We start from the raw sequence: 23,294 nt of genomic DNA, 5'->3' as shown, positions 1-23,294 counted from the left end.
GAACAAATAAGGATTTAGAAGTTATGATAAGGAAAAGGAGTAGGGAATTATCTATGCATTAGCTGGAATATGTAGAAACATTTGGCATGTATATTATGCCAGAACCATCTACAGGGATGAGCTCCTACAAAACATATAAACTGTTGCGTCTAAATCACTTAGGTGGCTTTGAAATAAGTGTCACCTATCATGCATAAATAACAATTGGAAGCCCCATAGAGTTGCAGTAAAGAGGTAGCCAGAGTGTGTTCTGGGATTAAATATAATGTGTTGATTCAAGGCACTCTTTGCACAGCAATTAACCTAGAAGGTTATCAGCAGCGATTTGCTCTGATATCCTCTCATGCAGAACGGCATGCTGCTCCACAGAACAGTACCAAAACATCCCTTACACCCAGTTAAATAAGCTTTGCACCAGCCAAAAGAGTCTCAAGGTTATTTTCCACAGCAGGAAAGAAACTGAGCCCATCATTTTATATTCTTGAGGAATTAGGTTTAAAAGATTATTATCAGCACTGGACAAGAAAATGGAACTAGCAGGCAGAAAGGTAGTTATAACTGGACTGAATAAGAAATTATTACACGGACTGGAAGACAGAATGGGACTCTCCAACCCGAAACAAAGAGAAGAAAGAACTGTACTTGGATAAATAACTCAACCTTGCTGTTCACTCTTCAATAGTAATTCTGCATGACCATCTGGAAATTCCTCTCTGGTAATTCCTTTTTAACAGTTCTATAATCACATCTTAATTTGTCATTTCTTAGAAGGATTAAAAGAAAGATTTTGCCTCTGCCAGCCCCATCTGTGCCTGTGAACACGCAGACCACATAGAGGCAAGGCACGTGCAAGGCCTGGGGACAGCCACACCAGCCTGCCAAAGCCACTGCTGTCCAAAGGAAACTCTTTTTGAGAGTCTATTTGCTGCACCTACAATCTCCTACCAGACTCTTTCCATATTAGTAGTGCTTTATCTTTTTAAAAACTGCCCTCAGTATCAGAGAATCCCAGGCCTTGGAGGCACTTCAGAGATTATCCAGCCCTCAGGCAGAACAAGTCCTTTCTATTATCCTCAGGGTGCTTTACCTCAAACCCAGGTTTGAGATAGTTTGGTGGAGATCTCCAGTCAGGCAGAATTCTCCAAGAGCTCTAGCCTAACCAGTAGAATATTTTCTTAATGCTTAGCTAGATGTTTTGGGTTGTTTTCCTCTGCTATTAAAGTCCCATTATTTCTTCTTGTGACCACCTTGAATATGGAGAGCAGATTTATTGCCTTCCTTACTGCATCAGCCTTTTATCTATTTGGAAAGATATCCTCCATCATGTTCTCTCCTTTGGACTAAGTAATCCAATCTTTTCTCTCCTCCACACTAAATGAACTCTATCCTTTCAGGAAAAAACCACCAAAAGGCAAGGTGTTTTGCTTTGAAGTGTCTCAATTGAATACAAAAATATTGATGCAAGGAGCAATTTTAAATCAGAAGTTCAGATGTTTCAGCTAATAAAATGTTTAAGTGCAGTGCCTCAGATGAAATTTCAGGTATTTTCACTACACCAAAAGAACTGAAAGGATACCCTCACAAAACATTCCGGTATCAACAGATCTATAGCATTTTTCACAAAGATATTTTCCATGAATGCTTCTCTCAGCTCTGTCTCTATCACTTTGACCCAAACTGAGCAAAGTCTCTTAAGAACATATGTAACTTCAAAAGTACGGACAGTCCCACCACAAACAAAATTTGATTTAGAAATAAAGTGTTTTTCTTAAAATTCTTTCTTCAGGAAGGCAATGACTGCAGTTATAAAGGATCCCTACTGTAGAACATCCACATCTTAGAATTGTGCCCATCCTTTGAGAGAGGATCTCATTAAAAATATGTAATTAAGCATTTTTAAGAGGCACAGTCCAGCACAGCTGCAAGTAGAAATGGAAGAGATATGGCTTACTTTGAACAGATTTCTTTCTGTACCAGAGAAAAGAGTACGTGCAAAATGCAATGACTTGCACACAGAAGGATTATGTCCTACTGCATTATACCAAACCTGTATGCTGCCCATTGACTTCAGGGGTAATCAGCAAGAGAACACCAGTATTTTCAAGCAGGGTGGTGTGGGTGTTACACCACACTCCCCTCCAATTACTCATGGAGACTGCAGTCACAGTGTGTGAAATGGATGGATTATAATAGACTTTCCTTCCACTGCTGCGAGGCCCTGATGCACGCACTCCTCCCCTTCAGAACAGGCAGCACTGGCAATTACCTACGTCAGATTTCTGTTAAAAATGTCACAAATATTTCTCCTGTCCCAATATTTCCCTAATTTATCTGATACTAACTTTGCTGCTTTCATAGTTCGTTCCTAACCACTCTAATTAAACTTATTGATTGCTTCAAAGGAAGGATGTGAAGGGAATGGGAATGCTTTTTACCTTTCTTCTACCTCCCAACTCTGAACAGCTGCTCCTCAGAAATAAGCTTACCCTTTTAATTAGGTGCATTAGACTTAGGTTAGGTATGGCCTAGAGATATTAGTTAACAGTGGAACAGTGGATGATTTGGGAACCTGTATTCCTGGGATCCCACAGTCAAGGGGGACATGCTGGCAGCCTGCACAGAAGGAACTAGCTGGCAGCTCAGCAGAGATTTCTGGGCTGCTATAGACTTGTCAGAAGTTACAAAACCCATCCAGGGATTTGGAATTTCTCTGAGGATCGGCTCAGACCAAGCCATACTTTGTCACAGGCAGACAGTGGGGCCAAATATATATAAAAAATATATTTTCTGGTCTCTTCTCCCTTTTGTTTTGCCTTCTCAGGGAGTTCTGATGAATGTCCCACACCCATCAACCTAAGCACTGTCTCTTTGCATGTTCCCCTCAGTCCAAGTCCCATCCTGGCTATTTCCCATCTTGTGATATTGGCTATTTCCCATCTTGGCATATTTCCAGACCCTCTCTGTCACCTGCATTGTGGCTGCACCTCAGCTTTGCTCTGATCCCAGCTGCCAGCAGCCTCCCAAAGCATGGTCAGACCAGCTGGGCTGTCCTGGCGTGTCAGAGCTGGACAGAATACAGGAGGTGAGCACAGCCCCCAGTGTCTAATTAGTCATTACCAAAATACATTGTGACAAGATGTATTAGTACTTTGAAAAACTCTCATGAGTGGAGAAAAAAGTTGGGAAGTAGGGAGAAGAAAAACCTTTCTCTTGGAAATGTAAAGTCCAAAGCAGAAATAATGTATTTCAGTGATCATACATCCCAGTTTAATGCTAATGTATCCTCCTTGAAAGACTTGCAGTTTAACACAGAGCTATATTCTTTCATATTCTTTGACATAATAAAATATATATATTTATGTATGGCTGTAAAACCATATTATTTTTAAAAGTTATTTCATTGAAGCAGTTGACCTTTTTATGTTTCATGGATACATTTCTTATACAGTAATAGAAAAACTGACTGTAAACCACTTTATGTTAAAGTATATGCTCATTTAAATATTATAACGTAGATGATTAGAGACCACTATGTGGTACTTGAGGTTTTAGAGATAAAGAAATGGTCCATAAAAAAAAATCAATAATATGAAACTTCTACTTAGAATTCCCCTCTTATTTGTTTGGACTTAAATTTGATTTTATTGTTTTTAATTTTATACTCTTGGGTTCTAAAATGTTCAGCAATTATCTGATTTGTAGCTACAGCTGTAGTATGTTTACTTGTAAAATGTCTTTCAAATTAAGATCATTATTCGTACTTTTAGATTTTCCCTTAACTTTGTAACTGAACATTTGCAGCTCAACAAGAAGCAGCAGTATTTTTCACATTCCAAATGGTTCTAATACCAAGGCATTTTGCTGATTTAATGGCTGGTTTTGCAGGATAGAAAAAATACTAATAATTCTCAGCAAGCAGAAAATCAACAGCTATCGTTTTTCAAATGGGATTTCTGTAGCTCTGTCAAGTGTCCCAGATTGTAAAAAGGAAAGGAAATTCAATTCTGTGTTTGATTTTGGCTCTAAAGGCAAGAGCTTGATGCATCTTTCTCTGGAACCCAAACTACCAAATAATGTGGAACCCTAAGGGGGCTGAGAGGCTTAAACACAAGATTCAAGCATTAGGGGCACCTGAATCACTTGGGCCAAAGTATTCAATGACATATTTAGGGCTTAAAAGCTCCTGCCACCTTTAGATGCCTTCCATCAATGTCCAGGGATGAGGCACCCACTGCTTCTCTGAGACCCAATTCCAGTGCCTCACCACCCCACAGCAACAAATTTCTTCCTAATATCTGATCTAACCTACCCTCTTTCAGCTTAAATCCATTTCTCCTTCTCTTACCACAACAAGCCATGGCAGAAAGTCCTCCTCCAGCTTTCCTGCAGGCCCCTTTTAGGTACTGAAAGAGACAATCTGGGCTGGCTCTTTCCAAGTTTTATCTTCCCTTGCCCACAAGCAAGGATGGAACAGGCCTATGCTACAGTTTCAGAAGAGCCAGTGCAGAGGAAGGTCTCTGGGAAGGTGGATGGGTACATTTTCCCAGCTTGGTCAGCTGGGTGGGTTCTCACTGCTCACAAGTGTGAGCTCTCGAGCTGAGTTAGGTGTGTGTGAGCATCCACATCTCCATGCACAGAGGGCATTTTGTAATCCACGGTAAAAGGCAATGGTTAGGTGAAATAATTTAAGCAGAAATTCCCAGCATCCTAATTTCTCACTCAAGCTTACTTCTAGGTGCTGAGGGCCTGATTGCCATTCCCTGCACACAGCAGCTGCCCTGAGTACTCTGAAAGCAGCGCTGAGCAAGGAATGTGGCTATGCACGTTAGCAGAGTTTCAGTGGGGTTGGAGCCAGCAGGCATCACACTGGCATTTTTCAATGAGTAACTGCTCACTGAACACCTCACATGACTGGTTTAATTCTCAGGGGAAGCTGCAAAGTTACAGTGAACTCAATACCACAACAGTTTTGGCTTACAGAAAGGCAATTGGGAATCCTCTCAGCCTTTTCCTGAAGTAAAATGCATTTGGAAAGGGGACTGCTACTGAAGAAAAATGGAAATTTTCAGCCAAATCTCAGGCTACAGCTACATCCCCTGGTGATCTTCCCTGCTTCTAGTGATGCCAGGCCAGACCTGCAGGCTCAGTTTACCTGACTGGCTAAAGTGAGGGATGGACTCTACATCATGGCTGTGTCACAGCTGCCTTAGCAATCTGGAAAGCAGTCAAGACTGATGAACATGAATCACCTTGCTTTCTCAGTTCCCTTGGATGGCTACAGGGTTGGTTTTTTTATTTTCCTGATAGCTGTATCAGGTATTGGGCAGCCCTGATAATATTTTTCTAAATAAACTAAATGTGCAGGTCTTGGAAGTTTTTAAAAGGTCAAAGACAAGGCAGTGAATTCCCTGGAGACTGACAGCAGGGTCCTCACACAATATTTAACTGCAATGGCTCTTCAGAGGAAACAAGAGCTTGAAGAAAACATATGGAAGGACTACACTGTGTGCTGCTCTCTGCTTCACAAGACAGCTGGAGAGGCCAGGAAAGCTTCAATACACCAAATAAAGATGTGTTGGAGAGGAACGAGGGGCAGAAAAAACATAAGGTGTACCAAACACTGCAATTGAAGGCAAGAAACCTGAGGTATTGGAAAAACCTTTTTGGTTTAACACCTTGGGAAATACAGGCTGGTGTCAGTTCAGGAAAAAGGAAGAAGGAAGTTTTTTGGGGAAAGATGCTGTACATTTTTTTACATCCACAGAGGATGTATGAACAGACTTCACACTAATTTGTGCTAGAAGACCTCCTCCAACACACCTCTGGACATCCTACGAGCCAGGTGTCTTCAGCCTGGCTCCCACATATCTGCCTATTCCCATGTCTTGCCTATTCTAGAAAAGCAGTGAAATGCTCAGCACAATCAGACATACAACTAAAAAAACCCAAACCCCAAACTCTCTGCTTTTAAATAGTTTTTGTAGTGTAGATTGATGAAATGATCTGTACTCCCCCCACACACCACCTTCTGACATGCATCCATTGCTTGACAAAGCAGGTAGTCACACACACTCCACATGAATGCACCCGTGGCCAGGTTGCCTTGGAAACCATCACTGCTACCTAATATTGTTATAATTGGCAAGAAAATATAGGTTTTCTCCAATGATTCACAGCATGTTTCCATTTTACATAAATACAAGCTTTCCATCTGCAGTTTTCTGAAGGTTTACTTAGCTTTTTCCCCAGAAATTTTAGAGACATTTTCTCCCCAGAAAAATTAAACTGTCGTTTGAATGTCAGAAGCGGTGTTGTACCGGTACAGGGGGCCAAACAGCAATTCCAGCTTCCCTGTGTCTGTCAAGAGGGACTTCTGTCATTCAGGAGAGGAGCCCTGCAGTTCTCCCTGATGCATTTAATTCTGTGCACACTCTGAAGTTAGAGCAGGTCAGCCCAAGTGCTCCCACACGACTCTGCTCAGGCTGCATGCTCTCCACACAACATCATCTACCTTATCCAGCAAAACTAGTGGAAACCATGAGCAGATTTTACTGTATGAGCATTTCCAGCACAGACCAGGATTATTGTGGGATGTGCTCACCCAACACACAGCCTCAAGGAAGCATTTGCAGAGGAACCTTAGATGTTCCCCTAAAGGAAGATTACATAAAAGCTACATGTGAGTCCACATTGCATGTACTTACCAGAGAGAGATAAATGAACTCTTGGTGCTGCGGCACAGATAGACCCCAAACCCTGTGCTTCTTAGGACATCAGCAGCCTGCAGCTACTCCTCTAGCCCAAAGTTCAGCTTGGGGCAGATGGAAACTGCAAATTCTGGTTGTCTGATGAGAAGTTTTGCCTGGGAAAGAGAAAGGGAAAAAATCAGACATGTTGGAGTACTGCCTGCCAGTGGGTTCAAAAAGAAATGTCTGGAGGTAGCATGTGAAAAGGGCAAAATCTAAAGTGGCAAACCCCAAATGAACAACCTGAAACACTTGATGGACATTGAACTGAATGCTCTAAGTCAGGCTGAAGAGACATTTTGCTCAGAAAAGGAGTGAACTATTTCAGTTAGCCCAGACCAGATGCTGTGCCTCTCCGCAGTACCTGCAATACCTTTTTTCACCATGATATAATGCTTTGAGTCTGAAGTCTCACAACTCCTTAAAAATCTCCTCCAAAAGCAGTGTGGTGACCCACAGGCAAGTCCTGGGTTTGGTGTAGGCTCTTTCTTCAGCTGCAGGAACTACTCTGAGCACCCTTTCCTGGTCTGCTTCCTCAGCTGGGTGTGCAGCCCGGGCAGCAGCTGCCACAGCAAAGCCAGGGGAATTCTCATCCTGTCACCCTGCTCTGGAAAAAACAGTGAACCCAATTTTAGCTGATATCAAGCTACAGAAGAGAAGGACTTCTGGTAAAAGTAAAGCAGCACAAATCTCTGACATATGACTTTAGATTGCAAAGTTAAAGATGTAGCAAATCAGCTGCAGCAAGATCAGAAACTATGGGTTTTCTATGTATTTTGGGGGGAAAAAGAAGAGTTTCTTTCCTGCACTTGTGTGGTACAGCTGTTCTTTGGCATTGGTTACAGTCTCAAAAAGATCCCTTGAAACAGAAATGAGGTTTTTTTAAATGTAAAAGTACTGACTCATATTTTAGCAAAAGTAAAAAGCTCAGGCCAATTCATTTCAACATTTTTAAAATTACATCTGCGTGGTTTTTGGAGTACACGTTTCCAGCAAATGTCTGCTTTAGTCAAATGCACATTAATGCAATTAAATGTTGATGCAAGGCATTGATGGCTCTTTTTTCCTATCTGCACCATGTCAGTAGAGTTCAGGGGATGCAGTAATTACCTTAACTGTTCAAAAGAGCTGCAGAGTTCTTTCCAAAAAGAGCCCAAAGACTAATTTTTAAATGCTCAACATGCACATTTAGAATTCTATTTTTCAAAGGATCTCAGGGAGAGGTGGCAAAATGAACGTTAGGTTTTGAAAAGGACTCAAAACTGTCAGCGAGATACTCACTTTCCAGCATTTTCACTCTTCAAAACACCTGGGTATTTGACTTCCAGATCAGTATTGGCAAATTTGGCAAGTCTGCTTTGAAAACTTAGGTTTTGCTCCATCAGAGTTGCTTCAGTACAAAATCAGCTAAACTACTGGATCTGCATTTAAGAACACGAGAAGCTTAGCAAGAAACACAGATGGCAAAATGCACAAAATAAAAGTTAATAACTCACTAGGTGTCATTTCATCCTCTTTAAATATCACACTATTTATTAAGGTGTCTGCCTAACACTTCAAATCCAACATCACGTATCAATGCATGAGCTATTCTTGCAAGTGCTCTGAAGTATAGTGAGCCCATTCAAGTTGAAAGAAAAGCAGTCTAAAAGTAAAATCATGTAAAACTTGCACTATTCCTGGCACAACACCTCTTTTGCCCATCCTCTTTTAATTTTGATGTGTTTCCAAGATTCCCAACTTAGAAAGCAGAAAACAAAACCCCAAAAGGTAAAATGCCAGAGGTGAGAGTTATCCAAAGAACCCAGGCTTATGAGACTGGAAATTAAATTCTTCTGTGGTTGGGTTTTTTAGACAGAAGGGCCTTTAAATCAAACTCTCCTTTAACACAGACCAGCAGGAGTTGAACTAAAACCTTATTTTCTAACCCTAACAGGCTTTTTTAGCAGCATCTCATCCAAGCAGAGAGTCCTATGACATTTCAGAACATTTTGTACCATCTTATATTTTCAATTTTTAAGACTAGAACAACATGATTGTGTTCACATGCAAGACTTCTAGACTTATGGATTTTACAAAATTTGTTGGGAGTTCCTTGCACCGTGGAAATTAGATAGCTTTACTGTAATCTCAGACACAGGCCTTAACATACTTATTGATTTGAAGTACTGATGATGTGGCCTTGTAAAACCTGAAAGAAATTATGATATTTGGGATGTATTTTCTCTCACTGAATCTGTCAATGCTTAACTTATTAGCGAAGTTCTCTTACACTTCTATCACTTTGCTTGGAGATGCTGTATTGTTGTTTAGAGGCTTGAAATGACTCTTCCTTCCAGCTTCCCTCTGTTCTCATACTCTACCTTTCTGAGCAGAGCAAAATGCTGTGCAGATGATACACAGCAAAAGAAAAACATTCTGATGGGCTAGTTATTTCCTTAAACAATATTGTTCTAGGAAATGTGCCAGTTCAGATAGAAGAGAAATCATCTGACATGGAGTAAAATACTGAGCTTTTTACTACTGCCTTTTTTTGAGTCTCAAAAAAGAGAACTATTTCATTCCCACTTCTATACGACTGTCAGTCATTTTGAGTCCTGCATCTCATAATAGACACAACATATTTTCATTTATTGTTCCCCTTCAACCCAATAATCACATCAATGATTCCACTGTAGCTGTTTTACTAACCTGCACCTAAAGTTGTACTCAGCAGACAAAAAGAGCCATTTTAGTGAGATGGCACATGGGAAGCAGGACACTGACCTGTTGCAAACAGCTAGAAAAATGTCCTATTACACTCACAAATACCATGGCAGCGATTATAACTGTGAAACTACAAAGGTGCAATGCACACTCCTCCCTCCCTTTCCCTTTTTTTGCAGCACGAGCTATGGAGCTGCTAACCTGGGCTGGCTGTGTGCCGCAGCGCTTTCAGCAGGGAAGCAGCGCCTGGCTGCAGCAGGTTCTGCGTGATGGGAAGCAGAGGAAGGCTTGATACGCAGCAGATGGCACAGATGGGCACCCTGCCAGCCCAGGGGCACTACCTGGTGGCACTACGGGATCACTTGCTGCCTTTGTTAATGAGCTGGTGGCGAGAGACAGCTTTGTTTTACTCTTTGTTTTACTGGCCTTTCTCTTCCCCCTTTATGTGATTTTGTTTTTGGCCACCAGACAACAACAGAGCTCTCTCTACTCTGAAGTGTGGAAGATTCAGCAATAAAAGGAGCCCAGGAAACAAAAAAAAAACCCAACAACAAAAAATGAAGAAGAAGAGGAGGAATCTGTTGTTTTTCTGCAACAACCGGTCAGCTCCAACCTCCAACCTCGCAGCCTCCCATGACTGCTAATAACTCTGTTTACTCAGAGCCAGACCACAGAGGGGCTTTTGGACCACAAACCAGGCTGGCACCATGTGGGTGTGTAAAGAAGCAGCATTTATCATTGTCATGATTTTGTTGCTTTCCCCCACACTTGTAAGAGTTGATAACAAGGAACTCGAAGGCAGCACAGCTGGCTTGAGAGATGTCTCTGCATGAGCAAAGGAATGGTTCTGTTCCAAGAGCAGGCACCACTTATTTCTCCCAATCTATGAATAAGTGCCATGGTAATGGGAAAACAGCATTTACCCTTGCATCTTCTCCCTTTGTTCTGTCTCAAGACTTTGCTTTCCCCTGTGTTCCATGGTGCAGATCTGGAGCACATTCTCAGAACAGTATGGTCTGAATGGCAGAGGAGTAGGCGGGGTTTTTGTGTTACTTTTCCATCCATAAATTTATACTTAGGCCTTCCCAAGACAGGGCTGAATGTAGATCTGGGCATTTATTCTACCAATGTGTCAGCCAAAATGTAGGGCTCTAGTATCTGCACTCAAGAAGTTGTGGAAAAACCTCTCATGTGTGCTTTGAAAATGAGGAATTCTTGGAAAACCATCAATAAAAAAAAATCCTTATAGATTTCTTGGGTAAGTTTGATGTGAATTTCGGAGAAGACAACTGACATCCATTACCCCTAGAATGAACATGTGGAGAAAAATTGAGTAAATATTTTCTCCTCCCCATTGATGTGGTTCAATGTAGCATTTTTCTCTACCCTTTTTGTCAGCCATAATGTAGGACACCAACAAAACTACCTTCTTCTCCAATACAGCTCAGCAAGAGTAAATCTTTTCTCTTGGGAAGGTTTGCAGCAAAGCAATAGAGAATTTCAGAGCAAGTCTAAGCTAAATTGACTCAAGCTGCCTCAGAGACATTTACCTAAATCACCCTTCTTGAAGTGCAGGCACAACTATCCTTCATTTTCACAAACACTAAAAAGAAAACAGGACCTTTGAATCCATTTCTTCACAAATAAAGAGATGCTGGAAAAAAAACTTAAGTTAACCACTTGAAAAATACTTTCCTAGTACTATAATTCAAAATAACAATGAAAGAAAGGAAGATGAAAGAAAAAAGAGAAGGGTTTTATATTAAATTGCATTAACCGTTAATCTAATAATCAGCCAATTGAATTTCTATGTGAATAAACCCTGCTATATAGTGCCACCCGACATGCAGTAGCTTAATATTTTGTAGTAACTGGTTCTTTGCCCTCTCATTATAAAATAAAACATATGGTATTTTAATCTAAAGGATAATGTCAAGTTTGATAACATGAGGTAATTAGTAGCTGTGTTCTAGTACTGTGAGAGCATCACTCAGGTTTCCTCTCTTGATGAAAAGTAAATTCTTTTTGTCACCACAAGAAATACTCATTGCTTCAAGACTTTCATGACAAAAATGATACAGACATTGAGTCAGAGGCATGAAAGATTATTCATGTTCAACTTTGAAATCGGGCACATTCAAAATATTATCTTTCAATTTGCTTTTCTTTTGATCCACCAGGCTTGAGTGGAGACAAGAGAGGAAATTAAGTCAAAGACAATTCCCTTCCAATTAAACTCTTGCAGAGACAGAAGCATTAACCCTCTCCCCTGTTCTAGGCAGGCTGCAGCTCCTGAGGGAAGCACTGAGAGATGGCAAATAGCACACACAGGCTCATGGAGAGAGGCATTTCTCCCGTGGCTGTGGCTCCAACCACGACTGCTGGATGCAGGTCACCAGTGATGAATTCCTCTGGAGCAGCATGGAATATTCCTTGCCCTGGCATACAACCCACTTGTGCTTGAAATGCCCCTCACATACAGCAGCAGGATGTGGAAAAGTCATTCCAGAGCTCAGAAATCGTGGGCTTCCCCCTGAGCTTTTCTGAAGGGGGAATCAGGGAAGGGGAAAGGAACCTCTTCAGCTGGGTCCCTTTGGGTGGGAGCTTTTGGAGCATCTGCCAGTGCCAAGCAGGCTGGGGGGCAAGCGGCTTCCCTTCATCCCCTCCCCAGCATCCAGCCTTGATACATCCTTTTTTACCTGATTTAATTTTGGGACATAAAGTTGGGGCAGTTTGTTGACAGAGACATCTGTGCAGTGTGGGACATGGGCATCTTTTGCACAACAATACATGGTCTGCTGCTAGAGCAAGAAGGGGTTAAGCTGTCTACGCAGCTGATGCATGGTAGGATTTAAAACTGTCAGCAGTAAAACCCACATCATTCACATCTCTATGTGCATTAGGATTTAAATATGGATGCCAAAAATGAAAATGCAGCTTACTGGAGAAAGGAAGATCACATTTCGTAATATAGATAAATTTTCCCATTTCTGGAAGAAATTGAGAGAATTAGCAGCACCTGCAAAGGCAGAAAACAAGAAAAGTAAAAAAATCATGGATAATTAATACTCAAAAAGCAAAGAAATCTTTCATAGAAAACATAATGGGCCAGAAATTCAGCTGCTGTACATTTGGCGATTTACATCAGCTGGGGAGTGTGTTCCAGCAGGATTTAACATTCTTCTTATGTTACCTGGGAGATAAATGATCCAAAATACAGAGAGAACTTAACATGCATTATCTGCCATCTTTTGTTGATTAATAATTTCAGATGGTGGCACTATTATTTAATATAAACAATCATTACACACTAAATTTAAATACAACAAAAAATTAAATGCGGCAAAGCATTACTTAAGCATAATCTCTTAAAACCTAAGTAAATGAAGCAAATAAATTTTGAAGGTCATTTAGGGGAGCTGAAGTTGTAAGAATGAAATTACCAAATTATCTGCTTCTAGGATAGCTACTGGACAGGGCAGAGATAGAGGCAGAGATTCCAATTTTGCTCTCACACACCACCCTGAATGTGCTCACTCTGCTGGGGTGAGATCAGTCTATTATGTTCTTACTCTTTATGTGGAAAAGCATGTTTCTGGCCCTGGTTTTCTAAGTGCGTGTGTTTGCATGGCTGCACTGTGCCCGTCTGAAAGGTTCCTCTTAACAGCATTTGAGCTGCTTGCCTGGTTTCAACTGAGTTGGAAGGGAGGGTAGAATTCTCTCAGATGAATTGGAGCAAACTGCGAAAATCAGGGCTGAGGAGAAGAGTTTAGCAATTCCCCATGTCCTGTGCCCTGCCAAGCAACTGGGCAGCCACTGGGCAGCTTAGCCCAAGCCTCAAAATGTGCCATCTTCTTCCCAGGGAACCACTTGCAGAGAGGTGGAATTAGGAACAGAAAACTGGGGACGGTTTTCTGAGGGCAAAAAAGATGTAGGGAGATGAGGAACAAGTGGAGCAAGTGGCAGGAGGAGAGTTGAGATGATGGGGAGGATCCTCTTTAGCACTCAGAAACCATAAGAGCCTGGCAAATAAAGAAAAGAGTGGGTGAGGTTTTAGGGAAAACATCAAAATAAGTGGGAGCATTCTCTATGCCATCTTCCTTAGCAGAACAATTGTCTGGAAAATACACACTAACAAGATGGTGGATTTTACTTGGCTTATCCAAACTTCAGTGCAATGATAACTGCTGGAAAATTAGCCCCCAGCCTTGCATCACTTCCCTATTGATAAACAGCCACAGCTCACACCCCACAGAAGGTTTTCCCTTCTCTACAACAAAGGAAAATTCTTGACATTAAGAAATGTAAAGTCCTGGATCAATCTTACAACAGATTGAATGCATGTGCATACACCAATAGGTATAAATACAATGTATTAAACACATTTTCCTGCTTTCTGAAGACCTGAACTGTGAAGATCCATTTAAATCTAAGAAATATTGAGCTCTGGCCACAGGAAGAAGAGGATTTACACTTACCCCCCAGTGCAATGACAAAAGTTTTGGGAGAGACTAAGCAGTTGCCAGACTTTCTCGTTCTCCATCAAGCATGCCATACACAAACAAACACCATTGCTGATATTCAGAGAGGTTTATAGCAGGTTTGAAAAACTCAGAAGGTACCTGGGATCTAATTCCTGTACACAAAGCAATGCCTGCCTTAGCCAGCAGGGAAAGCTGAATGTAAAACTAATTAGGGATAATATAAAATAGCTTCTACCTGTGAACAGCAGGAAAATATGTACTGCAAGTAAAGCGGCATGACTAATTGATTTTCGAGGTTTGTTGGCAGTCTGAAAACCAAACACTCCTAACAGGTAGGTGTTTGAGTTCAACAGAGCTAATGTATGCCATGACCCGAGAAGCTCCACAATGTGCTTTCCCCAAAGTCTGACACAGCATGAATTTGGAAGGCCTTCCCTCAGCAGGGCAGTTGTTTTCCATCCGGACACCTATTTTCATGAAATTCACAGGAGCACGTGGGAGACTCTTGGGTTGCATCCAGCACTGGGTTTAATTGTAATTAAGTGGGGACAGACACAAGCACACAGATGTGTCACAAGAGGGGCCAACAAATGCCACTCTCTCTCTCTGGATCCAGACTGTATTTTTTATAGAAGGAGACAAAACCAGACCATTATTTTGTCCGCCAGTCACAGATATTTACCTTGTGCACTCCACACTGCTAAGGAGTATTTGGGCAAGAAATCTCTTTCCCATTCACCCATGTGAAAATCTGTCTCTTACAATAGGGTGGGAATTACCTTAAGAGAAGAACTATCCCAGCTCTACCCCATTAGACCCCCTTTGTATCTCCCAAACAGTATTACTTTCTCCCCAGAAGGATAAATGAAGGAGTTAGGTGGAGAGAAAACTGGGAATCATAGCCTCTAAGCATTCAACAAGCCATCAGTGAATAATAAGCAGGTCCCTTTTCCTTCCCAGCAGAGCAGCTGTGGATGCTGACAGACAGCAAGCTGATTGTGTCAACATATTCTGGGAAAATTTCCCAAATACTGGGCTGCTCTGGTGATCTAGCAGTGAGAAAAACAAAAAACAAAACAAAACAAAAAAAAACCAAAACAAAACAAAAACAAAAGAAAAGCCTCCAAAAAAACTCAACAACAAAAAACCAAAAACTACCAAAAACCCGAACCAAAATGGCTACAACAAAAAAACCCCAAAAAAACAGCAAACTGAGAAGAAATAAAGACAACCCTTTTCAAAAATAGAGACAATGAGGGGAAACAGGACTTTTTTCTCTCCAAGAAGCGCAATGAAATAGCCCTTCTGTTCATTTATCATAGTACATGCAGAGCTGCTTCCTAAAACATCTCATCACCAGTTAGCAGAGCATTTGTTGTAACAGCAAATTTCCACAGCAAGGCAATGTAGCAAGAGCTGTTGAGACAGACACACACATAAACACAAAAATACAAAACACTCTGACTTGCTCATTACTGGAGAAAGCTGCAGCTCAGGCAGTTGTCAGACAGTGACCAGTGTTCAGCTGCTCTTGTCCAAACTGCAAACTTGCATGACAAAGCACTCAAGAACCCTCTTCTGGGACAATTCCTGCTCAGAACTGATAAGATGTCACCAATTCTGCAGCTACCCAGGGATTTTGCCAGGGAAGATGCAGACTTATATAAGTTTTAGGGCAGCAATTCTTTTTGTCTTGCTATACAAATTTCCAATATCTAATGTAGCCATAGCCTAATGTAAGAACGAATTACTTTCTCCCTTGGAACAAAAGGACTTGGTTCAAAAATCAATAGCCTGGATTGCTCTCTACACCTCTGCTTGTAAGAACAGTGTCACTTCCATTTCAGTAAGTATGCAAGATACATGCAAATACCTTTTCTTTTGTTCTCTTAAACCTGCTGATCTTTGCAGAGAGAGAAGGGTGTGTGCTTCTCTTCTTTGAGATACAAGACCTACCTATTGTTTATTTCCAGGACTGAGAAAGAATTTGAGCAGCTAATTCACAAAGCTGAGCCCTTATAGCTCTGACACTTCCATCCAAGACATGGAAGAGCATAACCTCTGACAATGCCTGAGGGCACAGCATAAAAGCACATGTATGAGGTGGGGTTTTTAACCAGAATAGCCTAAAACTAGCAGTTAGCTATTAGCCTTTATGTATGCAGAACGTTTATTTCCCAAACAGGTTCAAACCCATGAAATAAAGAAAGACATCTTTGTCCTCAGTGGGGTGGAAAAGAAGGACTGAACAGTAGAGGAAAAAAGGTTGGTGGCAAGGGAGCTTGGGATGCTGCACAGCTGCTGCAACTTTCTTCTTTTCCAGTGTGAAATGTCATGACACACTTGGGAGCCTCATTCAGCCATCAATATTAATAAATCCAGAAACTACCAACTTGTTTTGAGAGCAGATTTTTATATACAGTACAACTGCAGCAGACTATAAGACAAGCTCGATACCAAACTAATGAGAAACGAGATGAAGTTAATACACTGTAAGCCTTGCTAAATCTGTTTGTCCTATTTATTCATAGCCTTGTGGATCTGGAACCTCTAAATAAGAAATCTGGCCTGTTCACCATTATTGCTTATCTAATCCTCTGAAGTCTATGAATAATGAGACAAAAATATCTGTGCCCATTGTAGAAAGAAGAAATATAAATAGAGATGAAATATTCCATCTAGAGCAGGCACTTGTAGAACAAATATCCCCACTTCTTCTCCATTAGTAAATGTAAAAAAAAAATAAATTATCCTTCTTAAAAATTGAAAGGACTGCAAATATAAATGCCAAAAAGCACAAAATTGATCATCTTTTAACTTGAGACAAAAAAATATTATCATTTATTTAAGGATACTTTGGCTGATGGGAGCTGCTTGGCAACTCCCATAGCCAGCCCACAGCTTGGACAGCGAAATACTGATCTGGGATGGCACTTCCTTGTTCAATATCTGCCATCTTCATGTGTATAGCTGAATTTATCCTTGCTACAAATCTGCCTAGTGAGCCAACCCCTTAATGCCTGTTTCAAAAGGGGGAAACATAAACCAAGAGTGATGAAGTGTCTTGCTGCTATTACAGGAAAAAAAACTTCACATGGGAAAGATGTTGAGGGAACTGCTCTTATTTCACTAGCTTAATAGGGAGATAAATTAAATATACATGTATTAACTCAGTAGCTGTTTAGGTGAAATTCTTAGGTGAAAATTTTCCAGGAGAGCACCTGGGCAGTAATGAAAATAGCAAAAATTTGGGCTTGAATGAATGATCCTTACAACTGTAACACACTGTAAATGAAAGTCTAGCTAATTCTATGCCCTGTCTGACCCTGGCTCCATATACTTTTATATGGTGTGAAGCTTGGTCTGGAAAACTCTCATTTACACACACATTGTAATGCCTGAAAGCGAGCCTGAAGAACTGATAATATTTTAGCTAGCAAAGACTATAAACCCTGTCATTAGAGATCCTAAAGTAAAGCAGCCTCAGGTTGACAAAAATGTTTTGTTCTTCTTGAAAGTCTATTCTAGTGGTCATCAGAGCACCTTTTACTTTGCTTGCAAAAATGTATTGTTTCCCTCCAGCAAAGATCCAATGCTCCTCAGTGATGATTAAAGTTGCAAAGAAAAGTTATCTTTTTCCTCTGGGCTAAGAATAAGATGCAGGAGAAACAGACAACACCCTGTGAGAAAGGGAGAAGAGAACTGCTGTAAGAGTCTGAGGAACCTGGTGATGTATTCATCTGGAAAAGTCTCTATCTCTGCTCTTCTTCAGCTTGTCCCACCTCATACATGGCTCAACAATCTCCAGAAGGCTGGCATGAAGTAAAATGGAGAAATCTCTTGTGAGAAAAGGGCTTAGGTTGGGGCAGGTGGATTGGAGGAGAAGAGAAGACCTCCAGGGACAAAGAAAGAGGTCAAATGACCAAATGATTCTCAAGATGGAGATGGAGTCTGAAGATGCAGTCCTTTACCTCACTGAAAGGCAACACACAGTGGGCACTGCTCAGCTTTCTAGGGCCCAAGCTTAGGCTCTTTTCACCCCTGTGTTCTTCTAGCAAAGTGAGGAATCCAGCAGATATTGCTGTACCTGACACAATAAAGCTGCTCTGCTGGGTGTGCCAAAGGAACAGCTCCCATGTGGCTCAGTTAATACATCAATTAATACAGACAGACCCCTCAATTCAGGCAATGCCCCTCTGTAGAAATTGAACCCAAACAATAAGCTTGCCCTGGGTGCTCAGGAGGGCCAGACAGATGCTTGACTAATCTGCAGTGTGCTAACACATTGCTTAATTCCTTCCTCTAGCACCAGCTGGGAACCTTCCTGAATGCTCTTCAGCTGCATCTTTTGCTGTAGCTCCCACTGCCTTCATGTTTTGGAGAGAGTGTACTCCCATTTCTTGGCCTGAAGTGTCTCAAGGTGCCATCAGAGAAAGGGGCTGCCCTGCACTTCTCTCCAGCCTAATCAAACAAGTGCAAATGCTAGAGTAGGAGAACATTTTGTAGGCTGAGCGACTCAAAAGAGACAGTGATCTGAAGACAGAAAGAGCTGCTTACCAAATCTGCCTTCCTGAGATGGGTCATCTTGCACTGAGGAACAAAGTTTGCAGCTTCACTTTTTTTTTTCCTTGTGCATCAGGGCATTACCCTTTTTAAGTAATCTCTGCTCTTTCTCTTCTTGGCCTGTGTTTCCCACCTCTCTGAAAGGAAGGGCTGCAACAGGAGAAAGGTTGCAATCATTGAAATCCCACCTGCAGAGAGTGTAACACCAAGTACCATCCTGTGCAAGCCCAGCAGAGAGAAATGGGACTGTCAGTCATGAAGCCACAGAGTGTTTGAGCCCTATTCCATTCAGACTGCTGATAAAAGCAAACCCAGCTGGGATCAGGCTGTCAAGGGAAAAGGCCAGTCTTTTAACTTGGATATTTAAGCCAGATTTAAAATAAACACGCAGCCTGCCTCAATTCTTTCAGAGGAGAGATAAGGGTAGGGCAATGAATAACTTCCTTCTTCCCTCTACCTGCCATTAAATTAGGTGACACAGGGAAAAGTCAGTGGACTAAGCAGATTTGCAACCTGGAGCAGATTGGGTTCAGGAGCACCAAAATGATTTGGGACTGAAAACACCCTTTGTAAGTCCAGTCTCCTCAGTCAGAGAGAAAAGGAAGGGGGCACTCTTTGTCCCACAGCCAAGTTCAAGTGTTTTTTCTGTGCTTCAGTCTGCAGCCAGAGATCAAGGAGTTGGATGGATCTCCTAAGGAGCTGTGTGTTAGTGATTGTGTGCCAGAGGCTCTGAAAGCCTCCACACTGAAACAGTCAGCTTCTCCTCACTGAAACTGTCAGCTTCTCTGCAGCTGGAAGTGCTGCTCCTCGTGTCACAAAAAGCTGAGCAATGCTGAAACAATTAAACAAGCTGCCCAAGGGACAAACCTTGCAAAGAGGCATCCCCTCAGTCACCCCAGGACTTTCCCCATCTCTTGCCACCCCACAGAATTGTCTTTGTGCTCCACCCTGGACCTCTCTGTTGCAGCCAAAGCCTGTTGCACAGGGAGGGGACAAATGAAAGTATCCATCCCATTGGTATACAGGCAGATCAGGAGGGTCCCCTCCCATATGGTGACCTTAAAGCAAACCAGGTGTCTCTTACTACCTGGCTTAAACACCACTGGAGTGTAGAATGAAACCAGGTATAGACAGCTTCAAGTCCAGAGCTGACATTTTTGAATGCTAACCAAAAAACCAGCAGCACTCAGACTAGCCAATAAAAAAGCATTACTAAGAGTTGCTTTTCTCTCCTAAGCCAAGTGGAAAAACCAGTGCCACAGAGTTGCTGATGATATATTTAGCAGTGAGTATCATCTCAATAAACACAATCCTTTCCCAATTAAGAAACACAGTCCCCAGTGAGGCTCAGCACAGACCTCGTGGAGCCACAGTGTGCATTGGTATGAGCCAAGTGCTGGTCAGGTGTCACATCAAGCCAACTGCTACACCCAACAGTCTCTCAGTGCCCCCAACAAAAATTCCAGCATTAAACTAATTAGCAGTATGCTCTTGCTTTTATACAACCCCTGCAACCAGCAGGATAAAAGATAAATAAGTTGTTAGCCTCTCCTAAAGGCTTCCAGGCTATTTATTTATAGACTCATTTATAGGTGCCCTTCACAGAAGCATCTGACCTTTTCATAATGATTACTGAACCTCTCCCATAAAGTCTGTGCATAATGAGACAGCATTATAGTGCCCATTTTAAAGAGATGAGAACATGGACTGAAAGCAAGTAAATGAAATGATTTGGTTGTGGATGCAAGCTGTTCCACAGACACATGCCAAACAAAGCCACTAATGCTCCACCATCTCCTTTCAAAGCCACTCCAACTGCTCTAGTGCTGCTGGAAGAATTTTGTAAGGCTGTAGCAGCTACAGATCAGCACTGGACCCAACAAAGGCAGAAGTATGATGCTCACAGACAGTCCATCCCCTCAAACACCGGCAGCACCTTCTGATCACTGCTCCTCTTTGTGGAAGGGACTAGGGTGCCCAATCCACCCTTTTGAGGCTGGCTTTCCTTGCAGCCCTCCTAAATTGCTTTTGGTGCATTACTCAAGGTGGGCCACGGTTTACTCTGCCTGGAAGTTAAGGCACATTGGAGAGTCAGAGCAAAGCTTCATTTTAGCCATTCAAACAAATCCATCACTTACAATATTTACCTTTCACTTGCCACCAGTGAAACAGAGGGTGCTGTACTGATATTTGCCCATAAGTACCAACTGCAAGTTTGATTCCTTTCTGTACTGCCATTCTGGAAATTTTTCAGATTTTTTTCCCCACTGATGAAGATGCCATCATGTCACCAAAAAAAAAAAAAAAAATGCAAAGAAGCTACTGCTAGAGCTGCATCTAGTGACAAATGGAACCTCACTATTTCTAGAGGATTACTGGTTGGAAGCCTGCCTCCCAGGGCACTAAGAATCACCTAATGAAACCAAGGATGTGGGAAAACTCAGACTTTCCTTATCAGAAATGAAGGAGCAATATCATCACTAAAAGGCAGAGAGACTCTCCAGAGGATGTTTAAGAAGTGCCTGGATCTCACACTGAGTGACATCATTTAGTGGTTCAAGGGCTACAGGGGCAATGCTGAGGGCACAGTTGCACTTCTGTACTGCTTAAAGCCTTGGATTTGGTGATCTCTTCCAGCCTTGATGTGTCCTGGGGGCATCAGGCACAGCATCACCAGCTGGGCAAGGGAGGGGATTGTCCTGCTCTGCTCTGGGGCAGCCTCACCTCCAGTGCTGGGGGCAGTTCTGGGCGCCACAATGTAAGAAAGGTATTAAAATATCAGAGATTGTCCATAGGAGGGCAATGAAGATGGTGAAGGGCATGAAGGGAAAGCCATACAAGGACTGGCTGAGGTCACTTGGTCTGTTCAGCCTGGAGATGAGCAGGCTGAGGAGAGATCTCAGTGCAGTTACAGCTTCCTCATGAGGGGAACAGAAGGGGCAGGCACTGATCTCTGCTCTGTGGTAACAGTGACAGGACCCAAGGGAAAGGCCTCAAGTTGTGTCAGGGGAGTTTGAGACTGGATATTAGGAAAAGGTTCTTCACCCCAAAGGTGGCTGGGCACTGGAACAGGCTCCCCAGGGAAGTGGTCTCAGCACCAAGCCTGACAGAGCTCAAGAAGCATTTTTACAATACTCTCAGGCACATGGTGTGAATTTTGGGTTGCCCTGTGCAGGGCTGGGGGTAGGAATTTGATTATCCTAAGTGGGTCCCTTTCAAGTCAAATATTCTATGATTCTGCGATTAAAATCTCAAAAATATTTTTGGTGGTTCTTAAAGGGTATTTATTCTACAAAGAAAGATTTTTATACTTCTATACTTTGCTTTTTTTCATTTACCTTGAGGAGACAGTGTTTTGCTCCAAATGATATGAAAGCCTGCCTGTGGGAAGTGGTGAGGAAAAAGGATGAAGCAAAGCAAACCCAGCCTTTTCCTACTTTCCAGATTTTCTGCAAAAGCCATTAAACAGCAGTAGCTGGTCTCCTGAGTCAAATAAGTCCAGGCTAAATCTTAACTGAGAAGAGCTGCCCTGAGCTGCTGTCACACACAGCAGCAGTGCAAACAGCATATCTGGAGGTGGTCACATGCTTACGACCTGAATTTGCTACACATTGCTAAATTCTACAAGCATCCCTTACCTCCATTTCAGCCAGCAGCACACAGAGGTGCCAAGCCACCTTTGCCTTTCCTTTGAGAGATGTGCTCCTGCTCTTAATCTCCAAGGTCCTTGCTGGAACAGCTGGGGACACCTTGGCTCATCATGGGAAATATGGACCTGTGCTGCACAGAAAAAATAGGCTGAGGGTTGGTGATGGCACAGTGCAAGACAGACACCTCTTGTATTCAATGCACAGCACTTAAAGGGGGTGAGGAAAGCCACAGCTCAACATCACCCGTCCAACCCAGGCTTGGCAAACTGCAGTACAATTACCCTTGCTATAAGGTTGGGTGAAGGGTTCCAGCCTCCACCAAAGTGCTGATAAGTCTATTCTTAAGTTTTAGGCAGCATTGCAGTGGTCAGAAAGGTTTATTCTAGACCCTATATTTCACCTGTGCCAGAGCAGTACAGTATTTCTTGCTTGTATGAGCATTTCAGTGTGACTGACTTTGGGTAGCAGGGAGCTGAAGTCATGCCAGACCTGTTTCATTCTGACATTTATTTGCGCAATGAAATCCAAGGATCTTTTCTTTTCTCTTTTTTCCCCTATGTGCTTCACTCAGTAGTCTCTCTGTGACATTGAAATCCATCACGCTGCTGGCCCTGGTGTACCCATTAGATTGTACATGCCAACAGTGCCAGGGCTCCCTGATGGAGGAAAGACAGCAGTGAGAGAAAAAAATATATGTGGCCTGAGAAAGTAAATTTTAATTTCTTCCCCATCTTTCTCTGATTTAGAGTAATATTCTCTTGCCCTTAATCACACTGTGATACAGTAAGCTCCCTCTCAAGGAGGAGGCAATGAATAAATGCCATGCATCCAGAGGCACTTTTCCTCCCATTCATTCAAGCACTTCAGGAGATGCCCAAAGCAGTACCTCTAACCTGCCCAATGGAGAGAAATGTCCACAAAAAGAGCCATTTCCTCAATTAAAGAAAATTAGATGGACAATCAGAGAGGAGTCTCTTTCCTGCTCTTACTGACAGACACAAAAAGCCACATAGCTCCAGGGTCTGGAAGAGAAGCCAGGCAGCCCTCTAACATTTCCCATGCAAGCTCCTGTATCTCTTTTTACTGGATGATCTCTTTTTGTGGCTGATCCTGTAATTTCAGAGCCTTCCTGCAGCTGCTGCTGA

General features: G+C 42.2%; 1 long non-coding RNA gene across 1 annotated transcript in view; it reads right to left on the bottom strand.

Annotated features, from left to right (window-relative positions):
• LOC102060434 (uncharacterized) overlaps positions 1–23,294 on the bottom strand; it is a 338,547-nt gene that overhangs the window by 288,828 nt on the left and 26,425 nt on the right. The window contains exons 2-6 of the long non-coding RNA XR_003379910.2: positions 22,138–22,279; positions 12,395–12,471; positions 8,028–8,167; positions 7,120–7,353; positions 6,705–6,862 (exon numbers count right to left, since the gene is read on the bottom strand). This is a non-coding gene — a long non-coding RNA (uncharacterized LOC102060434). The remainder of the gene's footprint in view (positions 1–6,704; positions 6,863–7,119; positions 7,354–8,027; positions 8,168–12,394; positions 12,472–22,137; positions 22,280–23,294) is intronic.

This window comes from Zonotrichia albicollis, chromosome 5, assembly GCF_047830755.1.
Source record: "Zonotrichia albicollis isolate bZonAlb1 chromosome 5, bZonAlb1.hap1, whole genome shotgun sequence".
Lineage (NCBI taxonomy): Eukaryota > Metazoa > Chordata > Aves > Passeriformes > Passerellidae > Zonotrichia > Zonotrichia albicollis.
This window is presented reverse-complemented; position numbering and strand designations above follow the sequence as displayed.